The 5,768-nt window shown below is 37.6% G+C and overlaps 1 pseudogene; it reads right to left on the bottom strand.

Moving 5' to 3' along the window:
* Positions 1-4,519: 4,519 nt before the first annotated feature.
* Positions 4,520-4,637, bottom strand: LOC140552367 (5S ribosomal RNA; annotated as a pseudogene).
* Positions 4,638-5,768: the final 1,131 nt, after the last annotated feature.

Here is a 5,768-nt window from a genome sequence, read left to right as displayed (position 1 = left end):
TAAATAAGCCTGTTGAAGGAATGATTGTCCATAAAATACTCTTATGTATTTTGAATGTATTATGAGTTCTTTTTATAAAACAAGCAGTACATTCAAATACACCAAATACATTAATAATTAATAAATACAATAAATTAAAGTCTAAATGAACTAAAATAAAGACAACAGTTACTTATTAGTATTACCTTTATGGTAATAGAAGGGGAGTGGTATTTTTCGGAACCAATATTCTGTAGACAACAGTAAACAATTATTTAATATTTAAATGTACTTTTATTCTATTATAAATGGATTATTCTAATATATATATTCATTATGTAATATAACATAATTATAATATTATTTTTATAAGCACAGTTTATGCTTACCTGACATATCGAGAGTCTCTACACCCAACTTAACGACGTGTGAAAGAAGCGTCATGCAGCGGTTATTATATATCAGTAAAAGCTTCCTTGTATAAAGACTCAGCGCTTCTAGGTGTAAGTAGGTCAGACCGGCCGCTGCCGTGACACCTCTATCCCCCCGACTGTCCCATTGGTTCAAATATTGCACGTGATTAATTGCCCATCTTCACACAGCTGTCATACTTATATGCCAGATTAAAATTTATGGAAAGATATTTATTAATTATTACTGAGACGTTTTTATCTGAATAAAGCGCTGCTATTTATTTTTTATTAATCAAATATTAAACATTAGCATGTTAAACTGATGTAATATTGTTGTTGCTACTCTGGCATTTAAAATTGATACCAACAGGTAAATCTAGTTATCGTGCACTTGCTGTGGGCTATCGAGCTAACCTTGTGCAAGATCAGCAGATAATTGGTCCATTGATCCAAATAAAATAATAAAGCAATAAAAAACAACTACCACTAGATAAAACACACTGTGAAGGGGGGGGGGACAACTCGGCTGGCTAAGCAGTAGCATGCTAGCTAATACAATCCAAGCGAACTTGTAGTGAGGAGAAATATCAGCGACCCCCTACTGAGGACTTTATATGACCTACACTATTAGACATTATTCTAAAGGGATTAACCAACTGATTATTCCCTCCGTTTTGTTCGGACCCTAGAGGACGCTCAACCACAAGTCCAAAATGAATGGGTCCATACGGAGCTTTTGTGCAAAAGTAATAATGATCCTACATTTTGATATAGATAACTGCTCACGTTCTCCACACAATACATCATAAAACAACTCAACACACATTTTAATCAATTATGAGACATAATTCAAGACATCAGTGAGTCTGACCAGCCAATACGCAGATCAATTCACCAATCAGCACTCAGCAGCCAGAATGGTAGCGGTTTCTGCTCTAAATCTGTTTCCTGTAGGGCAGGATGTGCACGCTATTACATTTTTTTCTTATTAATTTATGTAAGGATTTCTTCTGCTTTAGTAATTAAAGATAATTCCTGCCTGAAAGACCAGAAAAAAACATTCAAACATTTTTAACCACTGAAACCACTGAAGTCCTATAATTGTTGATTAAAAGTGTGTTGAGTTGTTTTCCTCTGTTGTGTGTTACAGTAAGAGATGTTATCTGTATAAAAATGATGAATCATTTATAAATTACAATTTTGAACAGCTTCATGTAGATCCATTGTTTTGGACTCTCTAGCGCCTGAACAAAAGACATCGAGTTGTAGGTTACAATATTCTCTAATATGGATTTTATCCCAGTATTATAATATCAAATGATAGATCTAATATCTACAATATGAGAGGGTCTCGAGTAATTCTTGTTCCTCCAGCAGCAGCAGAGTCACTGGGTCAAACGAAACGAGCCTCGTCATTTCTTTTATGATAGTTACAGTCAGTTACAGATTCTGGCCGCTAGGCGGAGACAAAGCGCCAATTACACCGGTGTTACTCCAGTAAGGGCAGACATATGTTTGTCGTAGCATCTCTGTTTCTGGTAAACGTGTTATTTATAATGTATATGTAGTGCCACCCACAGTAAAACATCATAGTGCAGAATGAACACAGACTCTAAATGTGTGAGATTTTAGCTTTTATGATTCCTTTAAGACTAAATAAACAAATAAATAAATAATTCTCAGAGCTCTTCTTCCACTAAACCAACTGACCCCCGCCTGCACTGGTCTTACTGGGAGGTCTGTACTGGTTTTGAGGCAGAGCTGCTGGTAAAGGAAAGTCCAGTCAGCAGTGAGCTCCTGGCATTGATCCCAGTGCAGCTGGGAACCCTCCTTTATGACATCATCCGTGACGTCACAGCGAGGCTCAGTGCAGTGCGCCATTCTCTCCAGTAGGTCAGGGTCAGTAGGTGTCCTCCTCCTGACCTGACTTTACATGGTTCTCTGTTTAGAGGAACTTCCAGTCGCTGTTGGAACCAGTATGAAGTGCGTTAGAGTGGGAGAACACTAAAGAACTGAGCAGAAGAACCGAATGGAGGCATCAACTCGGTGAGTCCAAACCTGTTTCCAGTGGAGCTGGACTGTCCCTTCCTCATCTCTCTTCATTTCTTCTTCTAGATGTTTATTAGGGAATCTAACGTATCCTGTTAAGATCCAGAATCAGACCTGCCTGTCACTGAAAAACTCAAATAATGTCATGTAAGTGCTGTAGACATTGTCCCCAGTAGAGTGGGTGGTGTAGTGACTAAAGAACCTGGGGCTTAAAGAAACAAAAGACAAAAGACAGAGAAGACAAAGACAAAGAGGAAAAAGAAGAAAAATAACAAAAAGAAAAAGAAGATAAAAAAGAAAAATAACACAAAGACAATAAAAGAAGAAAGACAAAGAAGAAAGACAAAGAAACCAAAAAAAAAAAGACAAAGAAGACGAAGACCAAGAAAAGGAAAACAAAAAAAAAGGAAAAGACAAATACTAAGAAGAAAAAAGACAAAGATAAAATACAAAGAAAAAGAAGAAGACAAAGAAGACAAAGACAGAAACAGAATACGAACACAAAAAAGACTAGAAGAAAAAGACAAAAGACAGACAAACAAGAAAAAGACCAAGAAAATAAAAGAAAAGATGAGGCATTCGTGGAAGGACTTCTCTTGGAAAGGAGACTTGTGACCAATGTCTTTTAGTTGCAATAATGAAACATTTTATTCCAATCAAAAGTACAGTGTGGAGAGAGCCTGCCAATTCTTGGTGCCCCTCTGCTCTCTCTCCCTAGACAGAGGACAACCTTGCGTTTTATACCCTACTACACATCTTATGTTGTCTTATGTCCGCATCTTATCCATAAGGGATATAAATCAGCCCCCACCATTGTTTAACATACATGGTCTACGTGGTGAAGACACAGCTTGACCCCTGTCACATACAATGGAAAGTATGTCCAATCTAAACAACATCCTGTATTTGTTCAGTTCATGTAGTTTATCAAAATAGGCCTGGGAATGGATCTCGCTCTCCTTTCCTAACCCACAGGCCTCACTATATTATTTCTCCATACCATTCCTTCAGGTCTATGAACATCTGCATAGATAATGAATATCCATATATAGAAAGATATAGATATAGTATTTCAGAAATATAAGCTTTAATTGTTCGCAGGATTGGAAAAGCTTAAAGCACCTGATATTCCCAGACAGTCTCCCATTCAGGTACTAACCAGACCTGACGCTGCTTAGCTTCTGAGATCAGACGAGATTTAAGTACGGCTCGGCTCGACCTGCCGCCCCTCAAAAGCTCGGAAGATAAGCGTCCAGGCTTTTTTCTGTCCTGGCACCAAAGTGGTTGAACGAGCTTCCTCTGGGTGTCCAAACGGCTGAGTCGCTCACTGTCTTCAAACACAGACTTAAGACCCACCCTTCCAAGAATACTTGGGCGAATCCTTATTGACTTGTGTTTAGTAGCGCCTAAACTTCTAAAAAGTATCTTTGAATTTTTTGTCTATTCAAACTAGCTGAGGTTTTTCCTGGGGAAAATAGCAAAGCACTTTTGTAAGTTGCTCTGGATAAGAGCATATGCTAAATGCCTTAAATGTAAATGTATACCCAGACAGTCTGCCATTCAGGTACTAAACAGGCCAGACCCTGCTTAGCTTCTCAGATCAGACAAGGTCAGGCATTCTCACAATGGAATGGCATAAACAGAGGAAGACTGATAATCTTAGCATTCAAATTTCATAGCTGAGACCATATTTCTTCAAAACCAAGTAAAAGCATTTCATTTCAACACACCAACATTTACGACACAAAAGAGTTTAAAATACAAATTTGGGCAAATATATAAATAACATGAAAATGTAAGCATGTTATGCAAAATGTTTGCAGGATTGGAAATGCTTACAACACCTGGTATTCCTTGACAGTCTCCCATTTTGGGTGGAATGGCGTAAGCAGAGGATCACTGACAACTAGAACATTAAAATTTTATAGCTGAGACCATATTTGTTCAAAACTAAGTAAAAGCATTCCATTTCAACACATCAACAACACAAACAACACAAACGAGTTTAAAATACGTATTTGTGCGAAAGATAGAAAGCACATGGAAATATTAGCTTTAATTGTTTGTAGGACTGGAAAAGCTTACAACACCTGGTATTCCCAGACAGTCTCCCATTCAGGTACTAACCAGGCCCTATTTTACTTAGCTTCTGAGATTAGACGAGATCAGGTGTTTTTAAGGTGGATTGGCTTAAGTGGAAGCTGCCTGAGAATTAGAGCACTTAAATTTCATAGCTGAGACCATATTTGTTCAAAACCAAGAAAAAGCATTTCATTTCAACACACCAACATTTAAAATTGTTTACAGGATTGGAAAAGCTTACAACACCTGGTATTCCCAGACAGTCTCCCATTCAGGTACTAACCAGGCCCTATTTTGCTTAGCTCCTGAGATTAGACGAGATCAGGCGTTTTTAAGGTGGTTTGGCTTAAGTGGAAACTGCCTGAGAATTAGAGCACTTAAATTTCATAACTGAGACCATATTTGTTCAAAACCAAGAAAAAGCATTTCATTTCAACACACCAACATTTAAAATTGTTTGCAGGTTTGGAAATGCTTACAACACCTGGTATTCCTAGACAGTCTCCCATTTCGGTAATACCCAGGCTTGACCCTGGGTAGCTTTGGAGATCAGACAAGAGCAGGAGTTCTCAGAGTAGAATGGCAAAAGCAGAAGCTGAATGAGAAGTATAGCATTAAAATTATTTTTAAAACATTTTTGTTCCAAACCAAGTAAAAGCATTCCATTTCAACACATCAACATTTACAAAACAAATGAGTTTAAATTACCAATTTGTACAAAAGATATTAAGCACATGTGAATGTAAGCTTTAACTATTTGGAGGATTGGAAATGGTTACAACACCTGATATTCCCAGACAGTCTCCCATTCAGATTCTAACCCTGCATAGCTTTTGAGATCAGAGGAGATCAGTCGTTCTCAGGGTGAAACGGCATAAGCAGTCAGGATCACTGAGAACTAGAACATTACATTTTTATAGCTGAGGCCATATTTGTTCAAAACCGAGTAAAAGCATTCCATTTCAACATCAACAACACAAACAAGTTTAAAATACATATTTGTGCGAAAGATAGAAAGCACACAGAAATATTAGCTTTAATTGTTTGTAGGATTGGGAAAGCTCACAGCACCTGACATTCCCAGACAGTCTCCCATTCAGGTAGTAAGCAGGCCCGATCCTACTTAGCATCTGAAATCAGACAAGATCAGGCATTCTCAGGGTGGAAGTGTATATGTAGAGGTGGAAGAAAACTAGAGCATTAATATTTAATAGCTGAGACCATATTTGTTCAAAACCAAGTAAA

The sequence above is a fragment of the Salminus brasiliensis genome, chromosome 3 (genome assembly GCF_030463535.1).
Source record: "Salminus brasiliensis chromosome 3, fSalBra1.hap2, whole genome shotgun sequence".
NCBI lineage: Eukaryota > Metazoa > Chordata > Actinopteri > Characiformes > Bryconidae > Salminus > Salminus brasiliensis.
Note: the sequence above shows the minus strand (reverse complement) of the source record. Positions and strands in the feature narration are given on the sequence as shown.